This window comes from Lissotriton vulgaris, chromosome 8 (genome assembly GCF_964263255.1).
Source record: "Lissotriton vulgaris chromosome 8, aLisVul1.2, whole genome shotgun sequence".
NCBI classification, from domain to species: Eukaryota; Metazoa; Chordata; class Amphibia; order Caudata; family Salamandridae; genus Lissotriton; species Lissotriton vulgaris.
In genome coordinates this window covers 144,497,859-144,523,091 of record NC_141696.1, presented here as the reverse complement: position 1 = coordinate 144,523,091, position 25,233 = coordinate 144,497,859, and the positions used below count along the sequence as shown (strand labels likewise).

General features: G+C 49.7%; 1 protein-coding gene across 4 annotated transcripts in view; it reads left to right on the top strand.

Annotated features, from left to right (window-relative positions):
* The window catches only part of RELT (RELT TNF receptor), a 186,039-nt gene that overhangs the window by 69,612 nt on the left and 91,194 nt on the right, over positions 1-25,233 (top strand). For 2 of the 4 annotated variants that reach the window (XM_086933846.1, XM_086933844.1), the window contains exon 1: positions 24,553-24,955. The exons of the other annotated variants lie outside the window; for them this stretch is intronic. The gene's annotated coding sequence lies outside the window, so the exon portion shown is untranslated. Of the gene's footprint in view, positions 1-24,552; positions 24,956-25,233 lie in introns of those variants that run through there. 4 annotated transcript variants of the gene reach the window in all.

The following is a 25,233-nucleotide window of genomic DNA, read 5'->3' as shown; positions in this document are numbered from 1 at the left end:
GCCTGCCTGCTCGCGCCAAGCTACCTAGAGGGAGAGCGGAGGTTATCTACTGTGTGTATTCCTTCACCCTGACTAGAAGCAAGGGTCCCTACTTGGTCTAAGGTACTTACCTCTGCCAACTAGAGACCCCCAGATCTAACATTGTTGGACAGCGGTGCGGATTCTGAACTAATAATTGCACTTGACCTGCAGTGATCTCTTGTACATCACTAGTCTAGTTTAGCAGCACAGGTTGCGCAAGATTCTTTTCTTTTTGGTGAAACCTTTTGTTGAAAAGGTTAGGAAGCATCATGTCTGTGAAAGCGGCAAGCGTGAGAGTAGAATTGGAAGTGGAATTCGAAATTCAGGAGCTGTACAACTACAGAAAGGATATCCTGAAACAATTGTGCAAACAGCTTGGATGCCCAGCAAAGGGCAGCGCAAACAAGGAAGAGCTGCAGAAAGCTCTAAGGGCCTGGTGGGAGGCCAAACATGTCTCAGAAGAAGCTACTGAAGTGGAAGGCGCACCGGAGAATGTTTTTTCGCTCAGTGATTTGCCAGCGCGGCCAGCATCTAAGGCTGGCAGCAACCGTTCCAGTAGGGTTATTTCTCCAGAGGAGGTGGAGGAAAATCAGAGAGCTAGGGCTCATGAGATTGAGATTTTTAAACTCAGAGCCCAAGCAGATGAAAGGAGAATGCGCCTTGAAAATGAGAAGGCGGCGGAGGAGAGAAGACATGCTCTCGCTTTGGAGGAGAAGAAACTCCAATTGGTTCATGAGAGGATCATGAGGGAGCTGGACATCAAAGAAAAGCAAGGGGGGTCCAGCTCTAATGGTGGCAGCGCACAACCAGTACAGGCGGGTAAGGTATACATACCAAAGGATCTGGTACAGAATTATCAGAGGGGTGAGGATATTTATGCGTGGTTTAGAGCGTATGAACTAGCCCTAAAGATGAATGAAGTGCCTGAGAAAAGTTGGGGGGCAGGTTTATGGAAGCACTTTGAGGCCTCTGGGAGGGATGTCTTGGCACCCTTAGAAGCAACAGGTACTTTAGCCTACCCCTCCATGAAGGAGGCTTTGTGCCTCAGGTATGGGCTCACTGCAGAACAGTACCGCCAGAAGTTTAGGAACTTCAAGAAGCTTGATTCAAGTACTTGGGTGGAGTGTGTGAGTATGTACACGCGTGCACTGGAAGGTTGGATAAAGGGCAGCAAAGTTACTGATTATGTGGGGTTGTGTCACTTGATTAGTTGGGAGCACTTAAGTAGTTTATGTGTTCCAGAGCTGCGCCAGCATCTTTTAGACAGCAAGTTAACTGATCCCAGTGAGCTTGCTAAAGAGGCGGACCGCTGGACTAGCACCAGGGTCCACAAGGGGGTGGTAAGTACCCCAGCCAAGGGTGGACAGGGTCCCCAGCAGAAGAGTGGGGGGGACACGGGTAATCAAAAGGAGTCTTCTAAAGGGCCCCAAAATAGTTCCCAGGAGAAAGAGTCTCAACCCCCCAAGTCTAAGAAGTCCTGGCCCCATAAGGGCAAGCAGGACAACAGGCCCCCACCTACTTGCTATGCCTGTAGGGAGGTGGGGCACATTGCCCCCAAATGTCCAAAGAAACCTCCAGCACCCACTGGTGCTCCAACACCGGCATTAGCTAGTGTAGCTTTGGGAGGGGATTTGATTTCTAGTGGGGAGGAGGGGTTAGCAGTGATGACCCTTGTCTCTTTAGGAGACCAAGAGATGGCCCAGGAAACCTTGCTGCCCTTAAACACTAAGAAATATGGGCAGAAGGTGACCATCAATGGAAAAGAGATAGAAGCTCTGAGAGACACAGGGGCCAGTGTGACATCTGTCAGGTGTCAATGGGTGTCTGAAGAGCAGATCATTCCCGATGTACTCCGTCCTGTGGTGGCAGCTGACAGTTCAGTGCGCCTCTGCAAGTTGGCACGTGTTCCATTTGAGTGGGGAGGAGTCTCCGGTACATTGGAAGTTGTTGTAAGTGATGCCTTGCCTGTAGATTGTCTGTTAGGTAATGACCTGGAGAGCTCTCCATGGAAGGATGTAGAGCACAGGACTCACTTGGAAATGTTGGGCTTGCCTGCGTGGATCTGTGTGACCACACGTGCAATGGCAGCCAGTAAGGGTGGATTAGCAGAACTGGAGCCTGGAACAATGGCCCAGGGACCTGTCAAGGGAGGAAGGGGCAGAGGGCGCGGGAAACCAGCCCCCACTGTTCCCACGGTCCAGGAGGAAGCAGAACCTGAGGGGGATGCCCTGGAACCTACAGGGGAACAGGTGGCCGAACTAGGGGAATTGCCTGAGCTGTCCCAGTGGCAGCAAGATGGTGGTCCCTCCAGGGAGGAATTCTGCCAAGCTCAAAAGGAGTGCCCTTCCCTCATTGGTGTGCGGCAGCAGGCTGCAGACCAGGCAGCAGGCCTGGGGTCCAAGGAACATTTGATCTACTGGGAGGATGACTTACTTTATAGTGAGCCTAAGTTCGCTGAGCCCGGTGCAGCCCGTGTGCTGGTGGTACCCGAGCGCTTCAGGAACTTCCTACTGGGCCTGGCTCATGACGTGCCTCTCGCAGGACATCTGGGGCAAGACAAGACCTATTACAGGCTTGTCACCCACTTCTACTGGCCCCAGATGAAGAAGCACGTCGCTGCCTTTTGTAAGTCTTGCCAAACTTGTCAAGCCAGTGGCAAGAGCGGAGGGAAGTGCGTGGCACCCCTCCAACCCTTTCCTGTGGTGAGCACCCCTTTTGAGAGGGTGGGCATTGACATTGTGGGGCCCCTGGACCCCAAGACAGCCTTAGGCAACAGGTTTATCCTGGTCTTGGTGGACCATGCCACCCGATACCCTGAAGCAGTCCCTCTCAGGACAGTCACAGCCCCTGTGGTGGGCCGTGCCTTAATGGGGATCTTTTCCCGTGTGGGATTCCCCAGAGAGGTGGTTTCTGACAGGGGTACAAACTTCATCTCTAGGTACATGAAGTCTCTGTGGGAGGTGTGTGGAGTGACATACAAGTTTACCACACCTTACCATCCTCAAGGAAATGGGTTGGTTGAAAGATTCAACCGCACCCTGAAGGGCATGATTATGGGCCTAGAGGAGCCCATGAGGCGGAAGTGGGACGTCTTGTTACCATGCCTGTTATTTGCATACAGGGAGGTGCCTCAGAAATCCTTAGGGTTCAGCCCCTTTGAGTTGCTGTACGGCCACCCTGTCAGAGGACCTCTCACTCTGGTGAAGGAGGGGTGGGAGAAATCCCGTGGGAAAACCCCTCAGGATGTGTTCAGCTATGTGCTGGCCATCCGCAATCAGACCAAGCGCTTCAGGAAGCTCGCTCAAGAGAACCTGGAGGCTAGCCAGGAGGAAATGAAGAGATGGTATGATCAGAACACCTCTCTTGTGGAGTTCCAACCTGGGCAGAAAGTGTGGGTGATGGAGCCAGTGGAGCCTTGTGCGCTCCGTGACAAGTGGTCTGGGCCATATGAGGTGGTGGAGCGCAAGAGCGAGGTTACCTACTTGGTTAACCTGAAGACTCCCAGGCAGCCCCTGAGAGTGTTGCATGTAAACCGCCTCAAACCCCACTTTGAGAGGTCAGCAGTGACTTTGCTCATGGCTACAGATGCAGGAGGGGAGGAGGATAGTGATCCTCTCCCTGACCTCCTGGCAACCAAGGAGCAAGATGGGTCAGTTGATGGGGTGATACTCTCACCCACCCTGACCCCAGAGCAGCAACAGGACTGTCGCCAAGTCTTGGGTCAGTTCGCCCCCCTGTTTTCCCTGACCCCAGGTGTCACTGACTGGTGTGTCCACGATGTGGACACTGGTGACAACCTGCCTGTGAAACAGAAGTTTTACAGAGTGGCTGACAAGGTCAGGGCTAGCATCAAAGAAGAGGTTTCTAAGATGTTAGCGCTAGGGGTCATTGAGCCCTCCAGCAGCCCCTGGGCTAGCCCAGTGGTCTTAGTGCCTAAGAAAGCTGCTACCCCTGGTGGCCCCCAGGAACTCCGTTTCTGCGTGGACTACCGTGGGCTCAATGCGGTCACCAAGACTGACGCGCACCCCATCCCCCGAGCTGATGAGCTGGTGGATCGGTTGGGAGCTGCCCGGTACCTGAGCACCTTTGATTTGACTTCAGGTTACTGGCAGATTGCCTTAACTGAGGGGGCCAAGGAAAGATCAGCATTTTCAACACCAGAGGGGCACTTCCAGTTTCGTGTCATGCCCTTTGGGTTGAAAAATGCCCCTGCCACATTCCAGAGACTGGTCAACCAGGTATTAGCAGGGCTGGAGGAATTCAGCGCAGCATACCTGGATGACATTGCTGTGTTCAGCTCCACTTGGGAGGAACACTTGCAACACCTCTGCGCAGTGTTGAAGGCTCTGCAAAAGGCAGGCCTCACTATCAAGGCCAGTAAGTGCCAGATAGGGCAGGGATCTGTGGTGTACTTGGGACACCAGGTGGGGAGCGGCCAGGTGGCGCCCCTACAGGCAAAGATTGATACCATTCTGGCTTGGGAACCCCCCAAGACCCAGACTGAGGTGAGAGCCTTTTTAGGTCTCACCGGGTATTACAGACGGTTTGTCAAAGGTTATGGCACCATTGTAGCCCCTTTGACAGAGCTGACATCTAGAAATCAGCCCAGGAAAGTGAATTGGACTGAGGCCTGTCAAACTGCTTTTGACACCCTCAAAACTGCCATGTGCACAGCACCGGTGCTTAAGGCACCTGACTTTTCAAGTGAGTTCATTGTGCAAACTGACGCTTCAGAGCAAGGCGTGGGAGCAGTACTCTCACAGATCAATAAGGAGGGTGAAGACCAACCGGTGGCTTTCATTAGTAGGAGGCTACTCCCCAGGGAACAGAGATGGAGTGCAATCGAAAGGGAAGCTTTCGCTGTGGTCTGGGCTCTGAAGAAGCTGAGGCCCTACCTGTTTGGGACTCACTTCCGTGTTCAGACCGACCACAGGCCCCTCAGATGGTTAATGCATATGAGGGGTGAGAATCCAAAACTGTTGAGGTGGTCCATTTCCCTACAGGGGATGGACTTCACGGTGGAGCACCGCCCTGGTACAGAGCACGCCAATGCTGATGGTCTGTCCAGATTCTTCCGCCTTAGTGATGAGGACTCCCAAGAGGTTGGGTAGTTCTCCCCACTTTCAGCTGGAGGGGACACGTGTTAGACCTGACATCCTTGGCGTGGTTTTTCCCCATCTTTTTGCCTCTGACTCATGTATTTTTGATGCTGTGCTGGATTTCGTTTTTGCTGGTTTAGATGCTTTGGACCCTCTGCCACTGCTGATCAGTGTCAGAGGGTAAGTGCTCCCTCTGTAAATTGTCATATTGATTGGGTATACCTGATTGGCATATTTGTGTCACCATGAAGTCCCTAGTAAAGTGCACTGTGTGTGCCAGGGCTGGTGATGACAGATGCTACTAGTGGGCCTGCAGCGCAGATTGCGCCACCCACATGAGTAGCCCTAAAATGATGTCTCAGGCCTGCCAGCGCAGGGCCTGTGTGCAGTCAGTGGACTGCCATGTCCGCCTGGCCAGTGTCCCCACTGGCTGGGCCTAACCCTTCCCTGTCTGTGCACACCAGTCACCCCTATGGAAGGCTCAAGGTACCCCCCTGGGCAGGGTGCAGTGCATGGATAAGGTAGAGCATGTACTAGTGCAGGTAACATGCTCTGGTAGTGAGCAGCAGCCATTTTTTGTGCTCACTGCTGTAAGGCTATCTTGCTCCATAGAGTAACATGGGGGAGGCTGGTCCCATTGGATCCCAGCCTATCTTCCCATAGGAACAAGATGGGACATAAGTGAAAGATATCCCTGAACTCAGAATTTAATAACACATCTTTTAGTAAAGGTTGTTTTTAAATTCTGTGTTTGAGAATGGCACTTTTAGAAAGTGGCTGTTCTCTTGTCTAAACCTTTCTGTGTGCCTGGGACTGTTTGTGGATTGACTGTCTGGGTTGAGGATGACAGGGTCTGCAGAGCCCCGGGGGGTTATCTGAGCCAGCCCCGTGGATGAAAGGCAGCATCTGCTGCCAGGGAAGTGGGAGGAGATAGCACCTGATAGTGAAGGGCTGTGCCTGCCTAACCACAAAGCTGGCTCCCCCTCCTGCTGGGCGACTGTCACCTCTGTCCCTGGGACAGGGAGGAAGAAGGAAACCAGAAACACCCCAGACCCCCAGAACTGGTTTGGACCGGGCTCAGGGCCCCCTTTGCACAAAGACTTCTAAAGACTTCAAAGGACTTCAAAGCCTTTTTGGGGTATAAGAGAAGGACCCCTGACTACAGAAAATCAGATTCTACAATCAAGAGGAACCTCTGCCAGAAGAAGGACTGCTGAAGGAGCTGATGGAAGATTGCCTTGCTGTGTGCTTTAAGGGCTGACCTATCCTGCTGTCCAACTGAAGGAGAGGAGAAGAAAGGGACTTTGCTGTGTGCTGTGACCCTGCCTGCTTGAACTAAGAAGACTTTGCTGTGTGCTGTGTCTTGCAACTGAATCTCCAAGGGCCTGAGAAGAGCTGGCCTCCTGTCTGGGAACCCAGGGTCAAAAGGTTCCCTTGTAACTAAACTGCGCCAAGAAGATCGTGCTTCAATCCTGCTGAAAGCGTGACTAGTAGCTGTGGCCAAGGAGGAAGATCGTCGTGCTCATCGGCACGTTGTGGTGGAGAACCGGAGGTTGGTTGTGTCCCCTCCGTGAACTATCCCCCTAGCAAGCGTGGGGGCTTCTCAAACACTCTGCCCGCTCCTGACTGCATACACTCTACTGGCCGCCTAGGAACCGCCGCTGCCCGTGTCCAGAATCATCCCCGAGAAAATCGGCATCTGGCCGGGGCCGCCGAGGGCGAGAACCGAAGGAGCAGAGCCCTGATTGGCCCGGAGTGCCGAGCCCCCTCACCAAACGCCGCGCTGGGATTGGCTCCCTAGCGGCAGCGTCATCGCCTGGTTTGAGCTCTCATTGGCTTTGGAGGAAGGAGTCGCGTCGTCATAGGAGGGCTCGCCGGTGGAGCCGCGCTGTGAGTGGTCACCCCCTCGAGGAGTGCCTACGTCACGCAGGGGGCTCGCCGAGTGAGCCGCGCACCGATTGGACGAGCGGAGAAGCACCGCGTTTCAGCCCGTGAAGAAGAGCCGACCTCGCCGAGGGAGTTTAACAGCGCCCCGCACCCCTGGCCAGCCGTCCCTCCAAGGTGAGCAGCACCGCCTCCCCCGCCGCTCGTTGGATTGTCGAGAGCGGGCGGGAGAGGAAAGGGGACCGGCCGGGGCGGGGGCGAGCGAGATCTGTTTGGCGCGGTGCGCCGTAGGCTATCTAGAGCGCGAGGCTGTGCCGGGGAGAAGAGAGAGTCCCTGGACCCTGCGTGAAAGCGCGTTGGCAGCGCTGAAGGCCACATGCAAAGACGTACGTGGGCATTGTGATTATTGCTCGTTTTGAGGGCAATTCCAATAACGATTAGTGGCATTATTTGATCACTGATAAAGAGACTAGAGACCATATTTGTTTCTTTAGAAGAAGCTTCCTGATGACAACAAGTGCAAACCTTAAGAATTAAGTTTCATGACAAAGTATTCACCAGTGCAACCACTAAGATTATGTGCAACATTTACCTGAAGAAGTAATTAATGTATATTGATGATTCTTGCTGCTGAAACTAGATAAAGTTATATATATTTTTATAAAATATACTTACCTGTGTGGTCTCAGTTTGTGGTGGATTGGGGATTATTGTTGTGTTGAGTGCAAATATTATACACATTGCCTTGGGGATAAGCCTGCCTGCTCGCGCCAAGCTACCTAGAGGGAGAGCGGAGGTTATCTACTGTGTGTATTCCTTCACCCTGACTAGAAGCAAGGGTCCCTACTTGGTCTAAGGTACTTACCTCTGCCAACTAGAGACCCCCAGATCTAACAATTAGCATCTGCCCATGACAGCAGGAGAGTTGTCTCGCGAACTGATTCTACTGAGACTCATCCCAAAGGGCCCAGTGTAGTTAAGAATACTTCTTTTGCCTTTGACTGTCCTAGAAAATGGAACACATAATTCTGCATCCTGCCAGGTCACTGCCCCAATGTGCATTAAAATGCAACGTTGTTACATTGCTGTCCCCAAAGGGTCATTTTGACACGGGCTCTGGAGATCACTGCGCCCATACAATTCAAAATCTTAGCCTCACCCCCAAAATTTGGGTCTAGTTGTGCCCCTGCTATATATCAACACTAATCCTTCATGGATTCAGGAGTAGCGTGCTACTCGCCAAAAAAGTGATTCAACACATCATCAAGCGCTATATAAATGCAAATCTTTTATCCTCTTCAATCCCTACCCTACCCTTCTCAATCCAAATAACTGACTAATATCCACCTCTCAAATGACTTTAATATTTCACTATACTAATTCACCACTAATCCTTTATGGGTTTCCGGAGTAGCGTGCTACTCTCCAAAAAAGCACTTCAACACCCCATCAGGGGTAACAAGCACAATATAAATACAAGCCTTGTTTCCCTCTTCTATCCCTCCGCTATCCTTCTGAATTCAAATAACTAACTAACTTATCCACCACTCAAATTACTTTCATATTTCACTATACTAATACAACACTAATCCTTTATGGGTTGCGGAGTAGCTTGCTACTCGCTGAAAAGCTCTACGACGCCTCATCAGGCGTAGTAAGCGCTATATAAATGCAATTACAATACAATTAAAATACAATATGCAAGAGGGCCAGAAAGACGATGGGTTGAATAAAGTGTCTTCAGGGCGCTCTTTTTTTTCAACACACTGTGTGTGAGTACCCACAAATCAGAATGGATCTAGGGCAACAGCGACTGTTCTAGCCCCTCCCCCACCTGCCTCTGCAGCATCACCGCTGTTTCCACAGAAACACATTGACTCACCTGGCGTCAGGAATGCTGACGGAACTGGCGCCATCACTGGCGCTCTCTGCCTGGCAGCTAATTACAGCCCTTAATGGACGCAGGCACCATCAGCGTGCACGACAAATAAATTAAAAAAATATGACCATCATTGTTACTGCAAATAGAAACGCGCCACTAGCCCCCACCAGCGAAGGCCTTTATTTGAAAAATTGGCCTGCTGCCCTTTCCAGCAGCGTGACGTTTTGGGACCTTTGTTGCAGCCGTAGGGACCGCTCACTGTGCCGACATCTGAGCCATCCTGTCTATTTTACCTTGTGGTCAAGTCAGACATAACAACTTGTTGTGTCTGACTGGGCCACGTAGCTGGATTTGTTGTTACCAATTATTTAACACACAGGCAGAGTGGAGTTTAGTCCACCTCTTGCTAGTAATCCCTCCCACCTCATGCTATTGGCTGTTTGGTGTATCATTCCACCTCCTATGGAGTGTCTGGATTGCAGTCCTTGAGGGCCTGTTGGTGCCAATAAAGAAGGGTGACTAACAGCACATCACGCCACCCCTCTTTTATGCTGGAAGCAATGAAGGGCCACATTCCGTCACTTAAATAATGCAAAAAACTATCATTTATTAATGTCTTTTAAATAATGCAAAAAACGTTCATTTATTATTGTCACTTAAATAATGCACAAAACGGTCGTTATCGTTGCTTAAATAATGCAAAAAAAGTTCATTTATAATTTAGACAACCCTAATTGCAAGAGGAGAGTTCTGTACTGGTGCTGATGGTGCAACCACAAGAGAGGATGCTAAGCGACGAGAACCAGGCTCCGGCTGTAACCTGCAGACCACAGCTTAGCTTCGGAGGGCTGGCGCACGTTTCATCTTTGCTGGGTCGGAGTGCTTTCCATTAATTTGGGTAGTTGCACCAGTTATTTGAGATTTATAAATGGTCAATATGATCATTCTATTAAGCATTGTTAGAATATTTCGGTCTTACGTCCATGCCCTGCTTGCATGACCCATGTGCAGGGACAGAGAGTACTCGACCTCTTTTACTCTTAATGTAGAAAAAGTTAAGGAAGTACCCAAAAGTCCCACTACAAAAAATATCAAGCATTTGCAATGTAATAGGTCTCGCATTTACGCAAGTTTTTATGCTATTGGCATTGCAAATGACAGTGCCTATTATTTTTGTTTTTTAAAACATAAAAAAAGGCATTGTCATTTACAATGCCAATAGCTTGAACTCACGTAAATGTGAGAGCTATTGCATTGCAAATGTTTATTTAAGTTTAAAACTGAGCGCGCCGCAGTGTCCTTGAAGCGGGCGCTGTGCTCAGTGTTAAAGTAAAAAAAAGAAAGAAAGAAACCGAGTGTTGTGTCCTTGAAGTGGTGCTACGCTCAGTTTTAAAGTAGAAAAAAAAACAAGAACAAATAGAGCGCGGTGTCCCTGAAGCAGGCACGGCGCTCACAATGAAAGTTTGAAAAAAAACAAGAACAAACAGAGTGTCCCAGAAGTGGGCGCTGTGCTCAACATGAAAATGAAATATAAATAAATAAACTGAGCGCAGTGTCCCTAAAGCGGGCGCCGCGCTCAGGGAACAAATACAAAAAAATAGCATCTGCCATTGTCCCCATAAGTGCCCATAAACAAAATAGTTCTGACCCCCTAAATAAAGCCGACCATGTAACATGCCAAGTAAATGTCCAGTCGTTATGGACAGTAACAAATGGTGACAAGGCGGTAACAAGGAGGGCCTAACAAGCCTCATAATGAATCAGAAGCCAGCATTTGCCAAGGACAATTACATCAGCCAATGAAAAATATGAGAGGATAGTGGGCGAGGCTTCCACAGCATGCTCTACTACAGCATGCCTCACAGAGCGAGCAGCGCATGCTCGCTGCCGCTAGGCTTGACCTTAAAAGTAAGAGAGTTTCAAACAAACCAGAACTCTGCCCCTCATACACTGCGTTGGGCCACGCACGTAACACCACAGATGACATCACCCACTGCAGCTCAGTGATAGGCAGCTGCCAACAGAAATAGGATTCCCACCCTGGGGGCTTGGGTAAGGGGAGAGGGAGGCGATGGAAGGGGCCATACAGGATAACATTACTTGAGCTGTGCCGAAGAAATGCTAGCTACGTGCTCACCCTCAGCTGTGATCTTGGGTTCGAGGATACATGGCGTCACCCAGGACTTCCACAGGGAGCTTGTGTTTCACCAGAAGAGATCTGGCCTCTAACTGCATGTGCATTCCAACTCCAAACCCTAGCCTTGAGAAGTGGTGCACAGGGCCACTGCAATTATGCAGCATGTGACAAGTTTAACTAAATTATGCGGCAAAATATGTGTTGTAATGCAGCATATTTTTAAGCGGCGTTCACTATTTTGTCACTTTTACACATTAACCCTGCATGGGCAAAGTTTTCACCAAAATGCAGCAATAAGCCGCTGAAATGTGACCTGCTTAAAGTCTGCTGCTGAGCTGCAACACATTGCAGCATTTTTTGTAACTTTTGATCCTTTTGTGCTAGAACTTTTTTTGATTGTTTGTTTAAAGCTACAAATAATGCACAATATGATGGATTATATGGCAATTTCGGCCAAATCCATAATTATGCGGAAAAGCGCCTTGCCCAGCGAATTGGCCTTATGGTACCAGCACAAGAGGGTACCAGATTGCAAGAAATTCTCTAATTAAGGCCCTGTTAGTGAGGGGTGCAAACTCTCATGTTGTCTGGGGCTATGAAATTCCTTGCTCCAGAGCTGCAGACAAGCTTTGGCCTGCACTCATTTTCAGTTTTGTTGAATGTGTCAAGAGATTAATGCTCATAGGTTTGAAGCGACAGGGGATTATGCAGATGCCAATTAGCAGTGGATGGCAGAGGGTCTCTGCTGGCAGTGATAAGAATGCTTTTCAGTCCCACTGACTGGCACATAAGTGAGAAATGTGCCACCAGGCCCAAGAAGTGACATTAAGGAGATACATCCTTAAAGTGAAAAGCCCTAAAAGTTCCTCATATAATTATTCCTGATAATCCCTCAAAAGGCATCACCAGTCTCCTGACGTTCATATCAATATTCAGCAGCATTAGTTCTCGCCTGTGCTCGCTGATGCAGAGGGTGGGTAATTACACCAGACCCAAAGCTGTCAGCAGTAACTCCTGCAGCTGAACTGTGCTATGGGTTTGTCAAAAAAGACCCTGTGAGCTAAAATCATGAAACTAAATGAAAATGAAGTCCTTTCGCTGCATAATTGCTCCAGTGCTGTGTGTACACATAAAGTGTAACTATCCCAAGGGGAAAGCTGTAGCATACCCCAACAACTCCTCTTCATAGAGGAAAACCTCTATTTTGGGTCCCAGAATGTAGCATTTTTTTTAGTTCCTTCTCTCCTTTACTAATCTTGAAAATTGATTATATTCATATTTACGGATTCCAGACGGCTCTGACGTCACCACGGAGAACATGCTCCAGTTTTCTGCTTTTCTTCCACAAATCGCTGTTTTCAGGTATATCAGATCAAATGGATCAACTAATAGGGACCAGTACTACAAGTCCCAGAATGCACTGCACCGTTTTCCATGACATACAGTTGTTGGGTAACCTTAATTAAAAGGCTTTGGAATCTGACTCTCTCACAAACAAAATTTTATTTCAAATGTTTTTTTTCCAATACAGACACACTTCAAACCAGGGCCGGCCCTTAGCATGAGGGAACTGGGCCTCTGCCCAGGGCGCCAATATTTTGAGGGGCGCACGGAGCTGTGTGCATTAAGGTTATTCAAAAAACAAACAGTGTGGAGGGTCAAGGGGATAGTTTACCGACCTGTCTACTCACTCCCCAGAATGCAAATATATAACAACCAAAGAGTAGACCAAGTCTAGAAGGTGGTGTGTATGACTGAGCAAGTGAACATGCAACCAACGAAAATGCATGCAGGTGGTGTCGAATACTGTTGACTACCCGAGGTTTTGAATAAAACCCATCAGACCGCCCGTTTGGCGGAAATTCATCATTTAGGGCTTGGTACATATTCAAACCTCTACCTGGCCATTTTAGTGCCAGGGTAGCATAGAACCTCTGTGTACAATGTTCCTCACTATAATGATGTTGGTAAAGTGCAGTGCTCAAATAATAATGGTGAGTAAAATTGACTACTGAGCCTTAAAAAAAAATTTTCAAAGCGAAGGTCAGAGTGTCAAAACTTAAAACCACGCCCTGTAGTTGAAGATGGAAACTACTCTGTGGCGCTAAGCAAGGTGGTCACTTAAAACCACGCCCTGTAGTTGAAGATGGAAACTACTCTGTGGCGCTAAGCAAGGTGGTCAACATGTTTCTGCCTAATGGGGAACTACCCCGGCTTTCTTCAGGACCTTTCTCATGTAAACTTGCTACTGCAACAAACATTAATATGTAATTGTGAGGAATAATGAAAAGTAGTGCTTATAAAAAGTCACATAGCTACCAGGAACGAGCTCGTTCAACATCAGGGGTACCGACGGACAGAGCGGGGCCTCATTCTCCAGAGCGGTTGCCGGGTGAGGTGGGGTCGTCACCCACACAAAGCTGGGAAGAAGTCCTGTCTCTCATCTTCCAGTGAACGTTGGAATGTAAAAGTTCCTGGTAGCTATGTGACTTTTTATAAGCACTACTTTTCATTATTCCTCACATTTACATATTAATGTTTGTTGCAGTAGCAAGTTTACATGAGAAAGGTCCTGAAGAAAGCCGGGGTAGTTCCCCATTAGGCAGAAACATGTTGACCACCTTGCTTAGCGCCACAGAGTAGTTTCCATCTTCAACTACAGGGCGTGGTTTTAAGTGACCACCTTGCTTAGCGCCACAGAGTAGTTTCCATCTTCAACTACAGGGCGTGGTTTTAAGTTTTGACACTCTGACCTTCGCTTTGAAAATTTTTTTTTAAGGCTCAGTAGTCAATTTTACTCACCATTATTATTTGAGCACTGCACTTTACCAACATCATTATAGTGAGGAACATTGTACACAGAGGTTCTATGCTACCCTGGCACTAAAATGGCCAGGTAGAGGTTTGAATATGTACCAAGCCCTAAATGATGAATTTCCACCAAACGGGCGGTCTGATGGGTTTTATTCAAAACCTCGGGTAGTCAACAGTATTCGACACCACCTGCATGCATTTTCGTTGGTTGCATGTTCACTTGCTCAGTCATACACACCACCTTCTAGACTTGGTCTACTCTTTGGTTGTTATATATTTGCATTAAGGTTATGCCAACAGCAGCGCCCTTCTCATCTTGCTCCAGTCTTGTCCTTATCCCTGCCTGTTTGTTTCTGTCTGATTTGCCAGGTTAAAGTGGTTTTAGTCCTTCATTATCTTATGGTGGGTGATGTTTTCAACACCCTTTTAACCCTCCCTTCACCCTCTGACCCTTGCTGACACACACCTTCAACAAAACAATCACCCCCTCCCACCCCCAGGCAGCTCAGCTATCAACCAGTGTGAGGTGTGCTAGGGGGGGGGGGGGGGGGGGGGGGGGGTTGTTTGGTATGTACGTCAGTACAATGCAATCTTTTAGATCGCTGTACTTTACAACGCTGCCATTACAACGCAAGTCATTACAACGACTTCCGTTGGTGTGCGCGGATTGAGGATTATTATAATTTTATATTCCAACACCAGCCCACGTAACAGTCGCCATCCAGCGCAAGTCGTAGTAACGACTTGCGTTGTAATGGTATTGTTGTAAACACTGCGTTGTAAACAATGTTTCTTGGGTGTTTGCCTTGGGTGGGGGTGGTGTTCCCAGTCCCTGCTCATCCGGGTACTGACCAGTCAACACAAGGGACCCCCTGCTGCCTTATTTAATTCACTACCATCAACAAGGGCGCCTAATTCCCCGCCCACGCCACAAAGGCCTGCTCTGCTTCAAGCCAAACTTGCATAATGATACCCTCCCACTCAGGCGTGGCTGGGTACTTTATCACTTAATCTCCCCGTGCCTGAATGTGTAATGTAAATATGGTGCTCATGTAAAGCGCTCTAATACCTTCGGGTCGAGTTCACGCTATTTAAAAATGTGCAAAAAAAAGAAATTTGCAAATGCTTGTTTTCCTGTCTTCTGGCCTTGATTGAAGCATGGGAAATCCTAGATGTGAGCGAGTCCCCCCTCTCGGGGCCGCACCTCGACAAGAGCCCATCCTAATGTGAACACAAATGCAAGTTTAACAAAAGACTTCATCCTAGAGCGAGCCCTGCTGAAGGGTCGTGTGACGAAACGAGAACCGGCTACTGTGCGTCATGAGGACCCTGGCACGGCGCGGACGGGGCGAGCCCCAGTGACGCCCCGAGCCTGAGGAGACCGCGGAGTGGGGTGGCCACAGTGGAGGCCGAGGGCATGTGGGGGATGAACGTGAACCATCCACGTTTTGATATTCTGACACTTTGTGAGAAGGTGACCACTTTTTTTTTTTTTTTTCTGGATGAAGTACTTGTGCTTCGAAATGCATGGCAAAAGCTCTATCAGGTGAAGAGAAGAGGGGAGGATAATGAAAGAAGTGATAGAACACTTTTTTTTGCCTCATTACGGATCTTTAGTGTGCTGTTTGTTGGACTTCCTGCAAAATCTTCTGGAATGTTCCCACTCTGGGCCTAGGGAAGAGAGTATAAGCAGAAACAGTCGTTTTGTAAATAATTTAACCAAAAACAAAAACGTGACCGGATTCCACGTGAATGCGTATTGTGGTAGGACAGAATTTATCACCAATCTGGGTTTATGACAAGAGCATCGTGATTTCCCATGGAACACGTGTGGTGCCAAAGACCTTGTTGGGTTAGGATGAGTGAACCCTCAGAACAGTCCAGATGCGGTTCCCGACCTGCACCGCTGAAGTGATTGTGCAACATCTGTGCGCTCCGGGGCCCGGGAACTCTCTTGCAACACCGTGAAAACTCCTTTTCTGTGACGTCGACCCAAATCCGAGCTCTTGCCCAATGACATTCGTGTTTAGCTGCTTACCCTGGACATCGGGTGTGGGACACCCCGTGTCAGGGAATGTACTTCACTCGCTCACAAGGATGACGAACTCTCTAACAAGGAAATTCTGATCTAGAATTTAAAACCCGGAAAATAAAGGCTTCGGAGGGTGTGACCTAAAAGGCAGCGGTAGGAAGAGGGGATGGGCAAGCCATGAGAGAGGTATTCGATGCCTGGTTCCAACCAAACATATGTTATCTGACAAAAGGCATTCTTATTAAATACCTTACCAATATCACATATTTTCTCTCGCTCAAAAATACTAAGGCCCCCCATTAGGATGACGGGCGGACTTTGTCCGCCCGCCATATCATCGGAAAAAGGGACTACCCGCCATAAGGGCGGGGGTCCCGATGGTGGCATTAGGATGCGCAGCCCACAGTGGCAGGCGCATCCTGTATTTTTACCATTGCGGTGGGCGGTGCTGAAAGCGCCGCCCGCCTCAATGGTAAAAATGCACGTTGTGCATTTCAAAGCACAACATGACAGGCAACATGGCAGGCGGTGCCTGCCATGTTGCACTTTGAAATGCGGGGGATACCATAGGTACCCCCATGTGCACCTCCCACCCCCTGGAGTCCCTGGGGGCCTGCAACGGGCCCCCGCAGGGATTCTCTGCATGCCTTTCCGTGGCGGCATTGCCGCCAAGGAAAGGCATTCCAATTGGCCCATCATATTATGGCTGGTGGTGTCTCATAGACACCGCCACCATATTATACCAAGGCGACCGGGGCGGGAATGCAGCGGACGGTCTTACCGTCCGCCGCGATGCCCCCCGCCATCCTAATATGGCGGGGGTTTTCAGGGCAAGGATGGTGGGCGGATCGCCCCCGCCAGGCCGGCGGTGGCTATCACCAGCCTGGCGGGGGCGATCCGCCCGCCATCCCAATGGGCCGCTAAATATCCCCTCTTCCACTCGGGAACATTACACATCCCCTTTTTTTTATTTTTACATAGCACAAACTCAACCCGAAGGTATCTGAGCACTTTGCATGAGCCCCAGTTGCGTTACAGACGAACACATTAATTTTTAGGCAGGGTGGGATTTAGTGATTTGCCCAGAATCACAGGATGTTGAGCGTCCCTGCCGAGACTCAAACCCAGTCCTCCAGCTTCGAGGTCCTTTCCAGGATTACAATATTGGTTTTCCCCCATTTCCACTCAATCAATCATTCAATCAAACATTTGTAAAGTGCGCTACTCACCCGTGAGGGTCTCAGGGCGCTGAGGGGGGGGGGGGGGGGGGGAGAGTGGGGGGTGCGGCTACTGATCAAACAGCCAGGTCTTGAGGAGTCTCCTGAAGGTCAGCAGGTCCTGGGTCTGTCACAGGTAGATGAGGAGGGAGTTCCATGTCTTGGCGGTGAGGTGGGAGAAGGATCAGCCGCCGGAGGTTGTTCGGTGGATGCGTGGAACGGTGGCGACGGCGAGGCCAGAGGAGCAGAGCTGCCGGGGGGGGTGGGGGTGTAGAAGGTGAGTCGCTTGTTGAGGTATGCTGGTCCTGCGTTGTGGAGCGATTTGTGAGCGTGGGTGAGGAGCTTGAAGGTGATCTTCTTCTTGACGGAAAGCCAGCGCAAGTCCTTCAGGTGGGTGGTGATGTGGCTGTGGCGAGGGATAACGAGGATGAGGCGTGCTGAGGCGTTTTGTATGCATTGGAGTCTCTTCTGGAGTTTGGCCGTGGTTCGCACGTAGAGGACGTTGCCATAGTCCAGTCTGCTAGTGACGAGGGCCTGGGTGACCGTCCTTCTGGTTTCAGTGGGGATCCATCTGTAGATCTTGCGAAGCATACAGAGGGTGTTGAAGCAGGAGGAGGAGACCGCGTTGGCTTGTTGGGTCATTGAGAGGTTTGAGTCCAGGATGAACCCCAGGTTACGTGCGTGGTCGGTGGGTGTCGGCGCAGTTCCCAGCGAGGCTGGCCACCAGGAGTTGTCCCAGGCGGAAGGAGTGGAACCGAGGATGAGGACCCTCCGTCTTGTCCGAGTTCAGTTTCAGGCGACTGTTTTCATTTATTCGGCGACGGCCTTCATCCCTGCCTGGAAGTTGGTTTTGGAGCTGGCGGGGTCTTTGGTGAGGGAGAGGATCAGCTGGGTGTCGTCGGCATATGAGACTATTTTGAGGTCATGTGATCGGACGATGTTGGCGAGCGATATCATGTATACGTTGAAGAGGGTCGGGCTGAGGGATGATCCTTGAGGTATGCCCTAGGTGATCTTTGTGGCTTCAGATCATAATGGAGGGAAGCAGACTCTCTGGGTTCTGTCGTGAGGAAGGAGGTGATCCAGTCTAGGGCTTTGTCGTGGATTCCTGCTTTGCAGAGGCGTGTGCATAGGGTGTGGTTGCAGACGGTGTCGAAGGCGGCCGAGAGGTCCAGGAGGATGAAGGACGCGGTTTCGCCGTTGTCCAGCAGGGCCCTGATGTCGTCGGTGGCGGCTATGAGAGCGGTTTCGGTGCTGTGGTTGCTGCGGAATACAGATTGGGGAGAGTCCAGGGTGTTGTTCTCTTCCAGGAATTGTGTCAGTTGTCTGTTGACGATCTTCTCGATGACCTTCGCCAGGAACGGGAGCAGGGAGATGGGCCAGAAGTTCTTGAGGTCCTTTGGGTCTGCCTTGGGTTTTTTGAGCAGGGTGTTTATCTCTGCGTGTTTTCAGCTTTCCGGGAAGGTTGCAGTCTTGAATGAGCTGTTGAAGATCTTACGGAGTTGGGGTGCGATGATGGAGCTCGCTTTGTGGAAAATGTGGTGGGTGCAGGGTTCTGATGGTGATTCGGAATGGATGGTGCTCATGGTCTTGTTGGTGTCTTTGTCATTGACATGGTTCCAGAAGATCAGGCGACTGGTGCGACTGGGGGGCGGTGAGTCTGGGGCGTCCTGGCTGTCAATGAGGTCTGGGTGTTGAAGCTGACGTGGAGGTCTGCGATCTTTCGGTGGAAGAAGGTAGCTAGGGAGTTGCAGAGGTCTTGTGACGGCGGGATGTCGTTGGAGCTGGGGTTGGTGAGTTCCTTCACGATGATGAAGAGCTCTTTGCTATTGTGTGCGTTGTTGGCAATGCGTTCCCTGAAGGAGGTCCTTTTGGCGGTTCGAATGAGTTGGTGGTGTCCGCATCTGGCGTTCTTCAGGGCTGCATGGTTGTCCGGTGTTTGCTCGTGGCGACATTTCTTCTCTAGCCTCCGCCAGGTCTGCTTGGATGTCTGGAGGTCGGCAGTGAACCAGATGGCTCTTCCGTCGATGCATCTGTTTGTGGGTTTCTTGATCAGGGCGAGGGTGTTGGCACAGTCGTCGATCCATCTCTTGAGGTTGCGGGCGGCTGTGTCAGTGTTGGTATGATCGGTCGATGGGTCTCGGGCGAGGGTGGTGGTAAGCTGGTCTTCGGAGACGTTGTTCCAGCTGCGGTGGGAGATTCTTTGCTGGTGGTTGTGTGCAGTGGTTTTCTTGAAGGAGGAGTGGATGCAGTGGTGGTCGGTCCAGTGGAGCTCGGTGGTGTGGCTGATGGAGACGTGGTTGCTGGTGGAGAAGATGGGGTCGAGTGCGTGCCCGGCGGAGTGGGTGGGTCTCGTCTCTCTGCGGGGAAGCAGGAGGCACACATGCTCCCTTCCCTAAGCCAGTGCAGTGCAATGTTGTGATTGGTCTGAGCACCGTGGCTCGTCGCTCAGACGGGGAACGAGAGGCTGGGCATGTTTCCCACCAGGTTGTGTAAAGCATCCTGGTGGGGAACATGAAGAGTGAGCATGACTGTTGGTCTGGGTGCAGCAACCACTGCTCCTCCTAGACGTCCCAGGAGCCCAGCAACGCCCCGCCCAACCTGGCTGATGCCAAAATAATATGATAAATACAGAAATAACTTCAGTTATTATCATTTTATTTTTGCATTTTACACTGCTCCGAAAGCGGAGGAGCCGCCACTGGTGTCAGAGCACTGGACATTGAATTTAAAACACTTACTAGGAAGCATTGGCAAAGCCAATAGATGGGGTACTGACTGCCAGGCTTTTTGCTTTGTCGATGCTTGTTTTGCGATAGTTTATTGTCGTGCAAGCCACTGGGTCCCTGTCATTCTAAAAAGAAACATTGTCCACGAAATATATATATGTTTTTCTGGTCTCAAAAAGCACACATTGCCTGAACCTGGAACTTTGTGTGTGGATATTCTCCTTGTCAGTGGGCAGAATGCTGTCACTCACAATGAAGTTAGCCAATGGCTGGAGTGGGCTGGCCCAATGACCCCTGCTGTAAGCTGTAATTGAATGGATGAAGATTTTGAGTGACCCAATAACAGGCCAGTGACTGAACAGAGCTGGTTGAATTTTCAATGTGCATATAACATGCATATAATTGTAAAATCAAAATATCTTGGCTAACACTTGAGCTAAAAACAATGCCTGCGCTACAAGAATCAAGAAACAATGCACAGCCTTGTGTCAATTTGAGTGCAATTTAAATATTATGACATGTGCACGTGCTTGGCCTGCAGGTCTACATCCCTTATTGTGTTACTGGAGCCAAGCCTTGCCCTGTCTGCCAGGCACCGCAAACAATCACATTTGATTTGCAGAAACAGCAGAAAAGGATGCTCTGGTAAGATCCGAATCTGAGTGTGCTCATGCGCCTGCGGCAGAGGTGTTCTGCTCAGCCGATAATTGCAGCTTCCGCTGCACATGGGCTCCCCCACCCTGCCAGCCTTCCTCGCTTGATAAAGCACAATCGAGTTATGTAACATGATTTGCTCTGGAGAACACTTTAATGATGCCCTTCACTCGACATGATAATTAATATTACCATCAAAGATACATCTCGTGAGCGGCGTTTGTAATTAGCACGAGTTGTTACCTAACCTGATGCTTTCATTTACACCAACGCTGCACGTGCGGCTGCACGGGTTATCCCATTGTGCAGAGGGGGTGCAGAAAGCCACCCCCGCAGAGGTCCATTGTATGGAGCCGGCCTGTCCGGAAAGCAAGCTGCTCCCTCAAGTGGATTTCCGGGTGCCAAGAATGTGAGGCTGTAATGGGGCTCCTGGTGCAGGGCTAACCTGATTCAACCGGCAGAAATGCTTTCTAATTACACCGGAGCGCCCGGAGTTTACAGGATTTCGCGGTTTCTATTACACACAGGCAGGATTCTCCCCCCTGGAGTAGGCCAGTCGCGGATAATTACAGGCTGCAGTCAGTACCTCGGCATTAGAGACTTATCATAGAGGTATACGCTGGTCGGATAGCTCAGTCGGTTAATACACTTGCTGCAGAGATTTGTGAGTAACGTGCAGATCACTGGTCTGAATCCTAGATTCGGTGACTCAAGTTACAAAATCGAGCACATCGAGTTGGGCAAGAAAAAGCCATGAGAGATAGTAAAGTTTGGGATGGGATGGGTGTTATTTATGAGGCCTAATGTATTTTGAACAGCATTGGCGTAATAGAGGTATAAGAAGATAAGATAGTTCTGTGGGTTAATGCCCTTGCAGTAGAGATTTGAGAGTAACCTTTGCATCACGGGGGTTCATTCTACCAAGGTCGATTCAGCTGTTCTGTTTTTCTTTTTCTCAAGTTACTGAAATGACCTCATCGTGTTAAGCACAGGTAGTTCAGTCCTGTTTATATGGTCTAACTTATTATCAGCAGCATTGGTGTAACCGAGGTGTAAGGCGTTAAGATAGTTCAGCGGCTCGTGCACTTGCAGCGGATATTTCAAATTAACTGTGTATGATTATTGTCATTCCTAGAATGGTCGACTCAGCGTTTTTTTTTCTCAAGTCGCTGAAATTAGCTCTTGCCGGGATCATTATTCAAGGGCGGCGCCAGGAGATAGTTCAGTTTGAGGTGTGTACTCCTTCGTTATTAGCAGGGCCACTGGCTGCAGGGAGGAACAAATTATGCGGCATGGCTGACTACATTATGCAAGAGGAAAAGAGTTATGCAACCTAATGCGTTACATTTTGTGATAGTATTACTTCATAATTGTGTCATTTCTTCACATGTTAACACTGCCAGGGCAAAGGTTTCCCTCATTAGTACCAGTTTAACATTCAAATATATTAATAAGCAATTGAGAGATGACCAGTCAACCTTTGCAGAGGCCATTTCCACTGTGCTGCAAAACAGGTTGCAGCAATTTTATTCACTTTTTATCCATATGACCTAAAAACATGTTTTTGTTAAAATCTTCAGAATACGCAGCGAATTATGGATTATGCGGCAAATGCGACAAACCAATATGCAGAAAACTTTGCAGTCGTAAAATTGCATAATTCCAGTGGCCCTGTTTATTAGAGAGAGAGAAAGAGGTTCCTGGCGGGCCTGGCAACAATTCACAGAAAAAAAGAAGAGACAAGATGCCCTTCAGGGGTATTGCCCCAGTCTCTGCTCCGCCCACAGGCGCACAGAATGTTGCCACAGGGAATGGCCCACATGCAACGTAATAATAAAATATATTTTACATATATCACTTACTATCGGTTTTGCAGTATTGAAAATATCCGGTGTCACTTTTATTCAAATGAAGCAGGCCTTTTGGCTAACTTTTTCCCACACTCTGTTCTGAGGCCAAAACGCTGTGTTTTGCAGTAAGTAAACCTATATATTAGAAACATCTGGGCAGCAGATCTGTAGCTCGCTGAGCTATCTTACCACCTACTTAACTTACCATATGTTTGTACTTCTCAAAGCCTGGCTACCTAATCAAGCGGTCTTGGTTCAGGAGCCTGAACAGGCCCTTTCGTCCTCTGCTTGGACAGTTTCAGGTGTGACCCGGAAAATCTGAGGGCTCCACCGACCCACAGACCACGTCTGATGCCACAGCCTGTAATATATAAGCAAGGCAGCCCGCGCGCAGAGGCCTAACTCCACAGCCAGACCTGGTCTGTTCCACCACATTAACCCCTCATAGGCCACCAGACAATAGCAGGGCGGCGATGGGAACCCAAAAGGGTCATACCAGCTCCACTTGGCCGTGAATGGCGTGGTCTGACATTCTTCCGGGAGGTTGGAAGTTGTTTCAGGGAAAATGGGCCCAGATGGCATTTCAGAGCACGATTTTGCAAATGCATTTCTTAAAAAGCCAAAAGCTTTGCACACTGTTCAGAAAAGGAATATATTAAATATTCCAAGAATCCGGGCTGTATCAAACAACCTAGGAGGATTATTTCTCCGTATCAGCAAATAATTATTGCTGGGTGTATTAGAAAAAGTTATCGTTCCCTTGGGCTTACTTTCAAATTTGGATTTTGCTGACGAACCCTCAGTCCACCCAGCCATAAAAGCAGCCAGGCCCCAGCCCTCCAGCCTCCCGGGGTTTTCCCGTCGTCCTGGGCGGCCACAGGATGAAGGGAGCTGGAAACCAGAGAGACACCCGTAGAAAGATATTCTTGGAGAAATAAATATACAGTATGCGAATGGCTTGTTTTTTCCTCAGCCCTAGAAAGACAGTAATGTCCTCCCTACTGGCAAGTCAAACTAAACTCTCTTCAGGATTCACCGCAAACCCTGTCATTGAACCTAACACTGAGGCTCAGATTGGCAAACATTTTGCACTGACGCAACCCGGCGCAAAATGTATTTTGGGATGTACTTTCCCACGCAGGTTGCCTCAAAATAATGCAAAGCATCACTTTGCGTCACTCCGTGCCAAGTGGGCATTCCAAGGGTGGGACATGGGCGGACCCACGCAACCACCCATGGGGTTAGATTTACAATCCCCGACATCTTTACGACACTGTTGCGTCACTTCTGTGACGCAGCTGTGTCGTACACAATGTGCCACTACGCAACATATTTACAATGTGACGCATCTAGCGAGATGTCATGTTGTAAAGCCCTGCGCTATATTATACCTGCGTCAGGTATAATGTATGCAGGGTGGGCGTTCCGACGTAGGAAAGCCATGTAAAAGTGAAGCAGTGAAATCTACAAGATTTCACGGAGTCACTTTTACGAAGCCATTGCGTCAAAACCATACGCCTGCTTGAAGCAGGCATAAGGAGTGACGTAGCAGGTTAGGAATAGGCATTCCTAACCATTGCTGGAGCAATGCGCTGCCTATATGTCAGAAGATGCGTCACGCATCTTTCCATCCTTGCGCCACGGTGGGCCACATAGTAAATGCGGCGCAACAATGGTGGCGCAAGGCAATTTTTCTGTGACGCAAAATAACTGGTGCAACTCTGCTACTATGCAGAGATGCGCCAGTTATTGTAAATCTGCCCCATGGTTTTTAACGCAAAACCCTATGGGGCAGATTTGCAAGCCCCTTACGACACATTTACGCTGCCGTTGCGTCACTTCTGACTTAGTAGATATGGCGCTTTCTTGCGCAACTCGCGCAACGCAGCAACTTTGGTTGGTGCAGTGTGTTCAGTGCCACCTTTGTAAATCTGGACCTGACGTTTGGTCATGACTGAAGAACTTGGGACAAGCCACCAACCTCACCGATTCAGACCCAAACTGCTGAAAGTTGACTTTTTCTGCCAAAACTTTCCTCGCTCTGAAGTAACCAGAAGGAGACAAGCAGCCGATTGCAAAAGTTGAATATCAATTAAAATTAAATGCTTCCGGGGAGATGGGAAAGGCCCCAGCCTCCAGCGGGAACTGGTCCAGTGGGGCGGGAAGAGGAAGGCCCAGGTGGCTCCGCCCCCCTCCCGAAAGGAATAAGTGGCCCCGTTTCCTGGAGCGCACCGCACACCTGTGGACTCGTCTCTGACAGCCGAGCTCGAGACAGGCAGAGTGGGTTTTCATGCTCCAGGTCACGGGTGAGTCACCAATGAGAGTGCGCTGCCAGGACTCGCTCTCCCCCGGTGATGAGCCAGCAGAGACGCGGCTGCTGACGGGATCTAATTGCAGTTGTCGGTCCGCGCCAGACCGCTGATCTCCAGAGCCCAGACTGGGCTGCCATTGGCTGACAGCTTCGGAGAGGTGCCGGCAGGTAACGGGAGGCACAGGTAGCCTCATCTGCCGCTTGGCGTCAGGAGATCCCGGCGTTCAGGACGACACTGTGTGATCTTGGACTTCGTGCTAAAGAGTTCGAGGAGCGCGCACGGTCCACCGAGACATAAAGACAAGCATTCCAGTTGCTGACACAGGTGAGATGAGCACACTTGAGGAATCTGAAGCAGATGTACTCCAGTTCCTTCCCTCCTCCAGATGCTGGAAGGAGCCATGGAGCAAGGGGTGATAACTGAGCGACACCCAGCTGCCCACCCATGGTGGGGCCTGCTGTGAGACGGACAGTCCTTGTGTTTAAGGATCTTGACTGCTCCCCCAGAGTTGAAGAGGGCGAGCCTGTTGTGAATGAATAAAACATAGCGCTTTGCACACTTGTAGTGCACGAGTGTGCAAAGCGCTATGTCCTAGACTGTCT